The 9,763-nt window shown below is 37.4% G+C and overlaps 1 protein-coding gene across 1 annotated transcript in view; it reads left to right on the top strand.

Annotated features, from left to right (window-relative positions):
• Positions 1 to 3,740: 3,740 nt before the first annotated feature.
• The window catches only part of LOC138758213 (zinc finger protein 850-like), a 59,242-nt gene continuing 53,219 nt past the window's right edge, over positions 3,741 to 9,763 (top strand). The window contains exons 1-3 of the mRNA XM_069926819.1: positions 3,741 to 3,836; positions 5,100 to 5,183; positions 7,673 to 7,741. The gene's annotated coding sequence lies outside the window, so the exon portion shown is untranslated. The remainder of the gene's footprint in view (positions 3,837 to 5,099; positions 5,184 to 7,672; positions 7,742 to 9,763) is intronic.

Below are 9,763 nucleotides of genomic sequence, written 5' to 3'. Positions count from 1 at the left end.
GTTCAACGTGGCCATCTCATATCCTGTTTACACCTCATTTCCGCTTCCTCACCACCACCATCCCCCTTTTTCCCATTTTCATCTGTTTTCCCTTTTTAAACTCAATGTATGACAACACATTTAAAACATAAAATACTCCAACAACTCCCACATCCAATATTCCCTTAACCCCAAATATCCCCTCCCCCTCTCTGAGTTGCCCCTTATCCCTTGCTGGGCAATCACAACTCCCCTTTCCATTTGGATTGCGTACCTGCTCGCAATGATGGTTATTCTCTCCCCCAAACCCCCCTCAGAAAACATTTTTTTAAACATATAACAAAGTTCTCACATTTTCCCCCTTATTTCCTTTCTTCCCTTCTCTTTCCCTTTAGTTCTTTACTTATACATTGTTTTTACATCTTTATATATGTTTTATCACCGTTCTTCATTCTTGTTACGTCTCTTCATCTCTCCTTCTGTCCTGCAAACATTCTGCAAATTCTTGTGCTCCCCAGGGATAAATATTTTAAGCACAGCTGGATGTCTTAACATAAATTTATAACCTGTTTTCCAAAGGATCGATTTTGCTGTATTAAACTCCTTCCTCTTCTTTAAAAGTTCAAAACTTATGTCTGGGTAAAAAAAAATATTTTTTGACCCTTGTATTCCAATGGTTTATTGTCTTCTCTAATTTTATTCCTTGCCTGCTCCAGTATATTTTCTCTTGTCATATATCTCAAAAATTTTACTAAAATGGATCTTGGTTATTGATGTGTCTGTGGTTTCATAGCTAGTGTTCTGTGTGCCCTTTCTATTTCCATTCCTTCCTGCATGTCTGTCATTCCCAGGACCTTTGGGATCCATTCTTTTATAAATTCCTTCATATCTGTGCCTTCATTTTCCTTTAGGCCCACTATTTTTATGTTGTTTCATCTACATATATTTTCCAACATATCAATTTTCTGAGCTAACAACTCTTGTGACTCTTAAGTTTTATCACTTTCTTCCATTTCTACAGCCGTTTCTCGTTCTTCCAAATTTTCTACTCTTTTCCCTATTTCAGTCATGACTTGCTCTAATCTTTGCATTTTATCTTGTGTTCTTTTCATTTTTCTTTTAATTGCACTAAATTCTAATGACAATCATTCTTTTAATGCTCTCATTTGTTCTTGGAAAGAAAAGCTTTATCTATATTCTGTTTTACCTTCTATTTCTCTGTGAAGATCTTCCATCACGTGACCCCCCCACCCCCCCGAAACTGCTGTACTTTTATCCCAATGCAGCCCCAGAATTACAAAAGCATTGCAGGGCCTCTCCACCCTGGTTGAGGAGTTGGTCAAAAATTCAGGAGTGGACACCTAACTAACTGGGTGGCTGGAGTTGTACTTCGGAAAATGGAAGTGAGTAATAGTCTCCAGACTGACCTCAATAGTGGTGATAGGGATGTTGGATTATACCCTGTGTGCACGGGCTTTCACAGCACCTTATTGAAACAAATGCCCTTAAGGGACATTGAAGATGGGACAATCCGCAATAATCTGTATCTACTTGACAGTGAAAGCCTTAAGAAAGTGGAAGAGACTAGTGGTTAGATGTTATCCAAATTGGAGACATTTTATGGTTCTATCTCCAATGATTCAATTTACATTAATGATCTGGATGAGGGGATTGGATGTAATATCTCCAAATTTGCAGATGACACTAAGCTAGGAGGGGTTGTGTGCACGGAAGAGGGGGACAGGAAGCTCCAGTGTGATTTGGATAAATTGAGGGACTGGGCAGATACATGGCAAATGCACTACAATGTGGATAAATGCGAGGTTATCCACTTTGGTAATACAAACCGGAGGGCAGATTACTATTTGAATGGCAATAGATTTAGAGATGGGAAAGTGCAGACAGACCTAGGGGTACTTGTACACCAGTCTCTGAAGGCGAGCATGCAGGTACAGCAGGCGGTTAAAAAGGCAAATGGTATTTTAGCCTTCATATCAAGAGGGTTTGAGTATAGGAACAAGGATACCTTACTGCAGCTGTACAGGGCCTTGGTGAGACCCCACCTGGAGTATTGTGTGCAGTTTTGGTCACCTTATCTACAGAAGGATGTTCTTGCAATGGAGGGAGTGCAGAGGCGATTCACCAGGCTGATACCTGGAATGGCAGGAATGACTTATGAGGAAAGATTGCGCAAATTGGGATTGTACTCGCTGGAGTTTAGAAGATTGAGAGGGGATCTCATAGAGACATAAAATTCTGGCAGGACTGGACAGAATGGATGCAGATGGGATGTTTCCAATGATGGGAAAATCCAGAACCCGGGGCCATGATTTGAGGATAATAGGACCGAGATGAGGAGGAATTTCTTTACCCAGAGGGTGGTGAATCTGTGGAATTCATTGCCAGAGAGGGCAGTAGAGGCAGGTTCATTAAATATATTTAAGAGGGAATTAGATATATTTCTTCAGTATAAGGGTATTAAGGTTACAGAGAGAAGGCGGGGACGGGGTACTGAACTTTAAGATCATCCATAATCTCGTTGAATGGCGGAGCAGGCTCGAAGGGTCGAATGACCTACTCCTGCTCCTATCTTCTATGTTTCTATGATTCAGAAACAGCAGGATAAATATAAAAGGGGGGGGGGGGGGGGGAGAGATTGTGAAAAGTATCCAAAGTGCTGTTTCTGCAGAATCTAATGAGCAGTGTTAATAATGGCTGGCCAGAGAAAGCAGATGCGAGATTTGTGGGAGAGAAGGTGGATGGGGTGGGGGGGGGGGGGGGGGGGGGTTGTCTGCTAGAATACAAAACACGGTCAGTTCCTGCAAGAAATTGCAGACAAGGCAAACGATTAAAAAAATCGCGAAAGAATGGGAACATGTGACAAAGCATCAAACCAAATAAGGACAAGAATAAATAAGGGTAGGGGTAGTAAATTAAGTAGTGGGAGGGTTTTAAGACGAGGAGAGAAACAGCTTTTGATAGATTAAACTAACATATCAATTACTCAGTTAACTAACCAATTAAACGAACGGAGGAGTGGTTATTAACACAAAGAAAAAAAGGTTGTTGAGTATCAGTGTGTGTGCCTTTCTGAAGGACACCCGCTCTTGCAAGAACCCTAACCCTAACCCTTTTTTTAAAAATTGACTCTGTGAAATTTATTTAATCAGTGAGCTATGTTTCTCAAACTGCCACTCCTGTTATCCCCCCCCCCCACCAACCGGCCAGCCTATAGGGTGTCCACCTCTCTGTCACCCACTGACCCAGCCCTATGATGTGTCTACCTCCCTGCCCCTCGTGGGAGTCACCGACCAAGCCGGACCTATAGAGTGGCCACCTAGCTGCACCTTTCCCCCCCCCCCCCACCCGGACCAGTGGTGTGCCCGCCTCCCGCCGGCTCCTCACTCAGACCGATTGCTGCTCCCATACATGCAGGCTCAGTGAGAGGAGCTGCAGACGGGCCCCTCCTCCCTTATGTGCCCCATCTGAAAAGAGGCCACATTTCCATCCTCCTCCTCCCCCTTCTACACACGTTGGGGGGCGGCCCTGCCCGGTCCGGACGTTTGTGCCGCTCGCCCTCCTCCACCAGAACCCGCTCATCTCCAAAGGCCGGAGAGAAACGCCTTGCCTCGCCAAGCCAACCCGGGGTTCGGACACCAGGCCGAGAAGCAGCTCGTAACTGGGGCAATGACGCTGTGTTTAAACACGGTGACGCAAAACGCGCATATGCCGGGGCTGGTCGTCACGTGACGTAGAGTTGCAGGACTGCTGCTCGTGGATAGGCTGACTGTTAACGTTGCACGTCTCGGCGTGATGACGTCGGAGAAGCGTCCTTCAAAGTAGCTCGCACGGAACAGGTGAGGTGCGATGGGGCCCGGAATCGGTGCGGATTCCGTGTGTTCGGTGTCCAGGGCTGGGTGTTGGTGGAGCGGGGCTGCCCTGAGGGGGGAAGCGCTGCCGGGGAGTCTGTGCGGCCTTGGTTGATGAGCGTGTTGCGGCGGCGGGGAGGAGGAGGGCGCGTGGCACCACGGGCAAGGCCGGGCCTTTCTCCCCCACAGTTGGCCCGTTAATCACAGGGTTTAATCCAGGTTTATTGCTAGAGAACGTGTGTGATGTCACGCCCAGCCCTGAGTTTCCTCTTCCCTGTGGGCGTGGAGTATTCCTACTAGTGGTGCAAACAATAAACAGGACACGGTGTAAACAGAGAATGAATGTAAACAATCTGCAATGCAGGGAGAACAAAAAGGAAAATCAATACAATGCACAAATAAGAGTCCTTAACTGAGTTTGTTGTTAAGGAGTCTTATAGTGGAGGGGGAGCAGCTGTTCCTGGACCTGGTGGTGTGAATCTTGTGGTACCTGTACCTCTTTCCTGATGGTACTGTTCTCTGTAGATGTACTCAATAGTGGGGAGGGCTTTGCCTGTAATGCCCTGGGCTGTGTCCACTACCTGTTGAAGAGCTTTACATTTAGGGGTATTGGTGTTCCCATACCAGACCGTGATGTAGCCAATCAGCCCACTTGCCCCCCACACATCTGTAGAAATTTGCCAGAGTTTCCGGTGTCATACCAAACCTTCATAAACTCCTGAGGAAGTAGAGGCGCTGGGAGGAGGGGGGGTGGTGTGATGATGTAGGTTGGAGACGTGAAAATACGCCTGTTTTGGCAGAATTAAAACCCAAATGGAAAAACTTTAAAAAAAAAGATATTAAAATTTGTCTTACAATGGCTATGTAAAATCTAAAGCTCAAGCTGTGAAAAAAATGACTACTAAAGAGGTTAGTATGATTGAAGAAACAGGGCCTTCCTTGGTGATCCATCCTGCCGACTTACTTCCACTCCCTCTGAGGACAACCCAACAGTCAACAGCTAAAGTGCATGTTACTCCAGCGCCACTCCACCGGGGAGCCGACGAAGATGGTGCTGGAGTGAGGAAGAGAGTTCCTGAACTGATGTCGCAGGAGCAAATGCGCGTGCACGGGGTTCTACATGTGTTATGGAAACAACTGTTCTATACCAAACTAAGGAGCCTGTTGAACCCTTGTCGGTTAGCGTTGCTAGTCAAACTAGGGCAAAACAAAAAGGCTGTAGACTGATCAAAAATATTACTATATCAACAGAAGAAGAGCATTCACAAGAATTAGAGGGAGAGGAATTGGTATATTGTGAATATTGGCCCCAACTTCAACAAGTAACTCAAGAAGGTAAATTTGAAACCTCAAACTACTCAATCTGGAGATCCTTGAAATCTGTTTTGATCTCACAACAAATTCAATCACTGTCTTATCAAATGAATCAAGAATTTGTATGTTAAGACTCAATTCACAATTTTAATGAAGATGAAATGACTATTAAGACTGATAAGGCAAAATATGCTAAAGCTGTGGATAAGATTAAAGTCAAAGTTCAAAAAATTGAAGATTTTCAAGACTGTCATCTTGATGGATAACAATGTAAAGATACAGTTAATAAAATGGAAAATTCCTTTACAGCTTTGGAAGTTCAAAGGAAAGATCTTTTACAGAAAATTGATGTATTGGAGAATCAGTCATAGGAACAATGTAAAAATTGTTGGGCTTCTTGAATATTTTGAAGGTCCTAATCCAGTACAATTTTCTCAAAGATGGATACCTAAAATTTTCCTAATGGTTTGGAATTTGTTAGAGCTATTAGAAATAAACCGTTTCCATTACAGACACCACAGTCTATCTTAATTAGATGTCTACATTATCAGGACAAAGAAATGATATTAAGATTGGCAGTCCAAAATATTAGGAAACAACAAGATCCTTTAATGACTGGGAACAACAGAATATCTTTTAGGCAGATTTGAATCAAGCCATTTTTAAGAGAAGGAAAGAATTTAGTCTGGCAAAATCTTTTCTATAGAAAAAAGGATATAAATTTGCCTTTCGATCCCTAGCTGGACTTAAAAGTCTTGTGGAGAATTTCAATCACAGTTGTTTTTATTGATGAAGATGTTTGCTAATTTATTGCCTAATAATAAATAAGAGGGCAATCAGAGTTATCCTCTTCAACAATCTAAATTTAGTCAAGGTAAGTCGTGAGGTGGATTTCAGATATTGGAGCATCGAGAATAGATTGAGATTGATGATAATCAAGTGAATAAAAATCTTGCAGAAGCTTGTTATACTTGATGGACTGATAAATATGTTTTTTATATTTTGTCTTGGGGGGGGGCTTTTCTGTCCTCTCCTTCCGAAGTCACGTGCCACTTAGTGGCGAAGTCCGCTTCCCATATAATACGGAAGTAGTACTGGTTGTTTTTGTCAGTACTTTTTTGGGGGGGGTTCTCTTTTTAGGGGTTTCTTGCTTTTCTTTATTAGGAAATTTAGAAACTGCTATGGAGCTGGGGTCTGCCAGGATAGGTGGCGAGGGTTGTGTACTTTTAGATATATAATATGGCAGTGAATAATTTGAACTTTGTAACTAATAATGTGAATTGGTTCAATAATCCAATTATGAGGAAGAATTTTAGCTTATATTAAAAAGTTGAAAGTTGACGTTGCCTTTTTTACAGGAGATTCATTTAACTGAGAGAGCATCAAAAATTATAAAGGGAATGGGTTGGCCAAGTTATAGCTTCACCCTTAAATTCTAAAGCAAAAGTAGTTGCTATTTTAATTAATAAAAGTTGGCTTTAAATTGCAATCTACTTTTATTGATCTGCAAGAAGGTTTATCTTAGTAAATTGTTAGAGTTACTTCAGAATTTTGGACCCTTATGAATATTTATGCTCCTAATGTAGGTGAAGAGAAATTTATTCAGGATTCTTTTCTTCATCTTGCAGAAGCATATGAAAATGTGAGAGTTGATGATTTTAATTATTGTTTATATCCATTATTGGATAAATCAATAGCTAAAATGAAAACTGCAAAAAGAATCTTAATGTTGATAAAAGATTTGAATTTAGTTGGTATTTGGAGAAGATTAAATCTGAAGGAAAAGGGTTATTAATTTTATTCTTTCAGATTTGATTCTTACTCAAGAATAAACTTTTTCTTAATTTCGGCTCAATTACAAGGACGAGTAATACGTGCGGAATATAAGGCCAGGGTTTTATCAGATTATTCACCTTTATTGATTTCATGTTTAGGCTCTGAAAAGATTAATTCAGTTTTTAAATGGACATTTAATCCTTTGTTGTCGAGAAATGTTGATTTTTGTAATTATATGAGAATTCAAATTCAGGAATATTTAGATATCAATACTGATTCAGTTGATAATTTATTTTATGGGATGCTCTAAAAGCTTATTTGAGAGATCAAATAATGTTTCTCTACTAAAATTAAAAACTATCTTAAAGAAGTAGATAAATTGGAGAAAGAAATAGAATTTAGAGAAAGATTCGTTTGAAAAGAAAAAAATAGATTTAATAAGAAAATGTATTATAATTTGATACAGACTTATAGAACAGAGAAGTTAATTCAGAGAACTAGACAGAAATATGAATTGGGGGAAGAGAGCTCATAGGTGTTGGCTTGGCAATTAAAGACAGAACAGGCTTCAAGAACTATTAATGCTATTAAAAGAAATTCAAAAGTTACCTCAAACTATAAATGATTTTTTTAGAAATGTTTATGCTAATTTAAATGCACCTCAATTTAATAATGAAAAGTAAAGATTCATAGTTTCTTATCTGAAGTTCATCTTCCTTCTTTAAATTTCTAAGATCATGAAGATTTGGATTCCCCATTTACAGTGAAAGAAGTCATTAATATGTTTAATTCTATGCAAAATGGTAAGTCTCCAAGTGCAGATGGTTTTCCATCTGAATTTTATAATAAATTTAAAGATTTGTCCATTAATGGAAGTATTGAAACAAGCAATGGAAGTCCATTCTTTACCAGAGTCTTTTTCTAATGCAATTATAACACTAATGCCTAAGAATGATAGAGATTTATTAAAGACTGAATTCTATTATTAAATTTCATTATTAAATTTTGATTATAAAATTGTAGCTAAATTTTTAGAAAATAGATTGGTTAAATACCTACCATATCTGAATGTTAAAAAATGGTACTCTGCAGATAATATTGCTAAGTTAATTAGTTTAATTCATGCTTCTCGGAAGAAATCTTACTTAGCAATGGTTTTATCATTAGATGCTGAAAAGGCGTTTGATAGATAGAATGGAGCTTTTTTTATTTAAGGTGTAAGTAAAAGGCGTTTGATAGATTAGAATGAAACTTTTTTATTTAAGGTGTAAGTAAAATTTGGATTTGGACCAGTGTTTATTAATTGGATTAAAACTTTATATAAAAATGCTTCTGCTAAAGTGGTGACAAATCGACAAATATCTTTGCTTTTTCATTAACTAGATCAACTAGTCAAGGATGTCCTTTGTCTCAGTTTTATTTGTTTTAGCAATTGAACCTTTAGCACAATTAATAAGACAATATATTAATATTAAAGAAATTAAAGTTAATTCTGATGAATTTACTTGCTGATGATGTTTTGATTTATTTAACAAATCCTCAAAATTCTTTGTGTTCATTGTATATGAGATTAAAGGAATATGGTGAAGTATCAGGTTATAAAATTAATTGGGATAAAAGTGAAATTATGCCTTTGGTTGAGGGAGACAATACTCAGTGTAAAAAAAAATAATTGTTCAATTTGAATGGTCAGATAATGGAATTAAATATTTGCATATTAAAAATCATTTAAAAATTTGGATAGTTTATATATTGAATTATTTACCATTATTTAATCAAATTAAAGAGGATTTGAATAGATGGAATAACTTTAATAGGTAGAGTGAATTGTATCAAGATGAATATTTTCCCAAGGATTCAATATCTTTTTCAACCTATTCCTTATAATAAACCTCAAAAATCTTTTAAGGACCAAATTCAATCATTGGGAAATTTTTGTGGAAAGGTAAAATGGTAAGAGTATCTTTAGAGAAATTAACTTGGAAATTTGAACTAGGAGGTTTACAATTTACACATTTTCAAAATTGTTATAAAGCTGCTCAGTTGAAATTGATGAATGGAATGTTTGATTTAGATAAATATTTAACATGGACCAATATAGAATTAACTAAAATAAATAAAAAATCTATACGAGAATTTATTTATAAATGGAATACCAAATTATTAATTGGCAATAAAGACCCACCTATATTGAAACATTTAATTGAATTATGGAATAAAATAGATTATAAGATAGGTTGGAAAGGTAGGTTTTCATGTAAAAGACCTTTATATCAAAATAAACTTTTTCCTTTTATATTAATAATTAATTTTAAAGCTTTGGAATCAAATGGGGATTAGAGTGATAGATTGTTTTGAAGCTGGCTTTTTTAAAGAAAAATATAATGTTCCAAATAATACTTTTTTTGTTATCTTTTTTAACTGATAAATTAGGTCAAAGTCTAAGATTACCAGACAATCTGAGTTGGAAATTTTGCTTACTAAAGGAGGTATTAATAAATTTATTTCAGAAATGTACAACTACTTCAAAGGAAAATGCACAAATTAGATATTCATAAATCAAGATTAAAGTGGGAAATTGATTAGGTAGAACAATAGATCAAGATGAATTGAGAATATTATGTAAAGTAATATGACTAAAATTATTAATGTAAGATATAGATTAGTACAATTTAATTTTTTATATCAATTATATTTAATGCCTCAAAAATTAAAAAAAAGATTTAATTTCTTCAGAATTATGTTTTAGATGTCATAAAGAGATAGGCTCTTTTTTTTACTCGACTTGGCAATGTATTAAGATTAAGCCATTTTGGACTCAAATT

Source organism: Narcine bancroftii, chromosome 3 (assembly GCF_036971445.1).
Source record: "Narcine bancroftii isolate sNarBan1 chromosome 3, sNarBan1.hap1, whole genome shotgun sequence".
NCBI classification, from domain to species: Eukaryota; Metazoa; Chordata; class Chondrichthyes; order Torpediniformes; family Narcinidae; genus Narcine; species Narcine bancroftii.
This window is presented reverse-complemented; position numbering and strand designations above follow the sequence as displayed.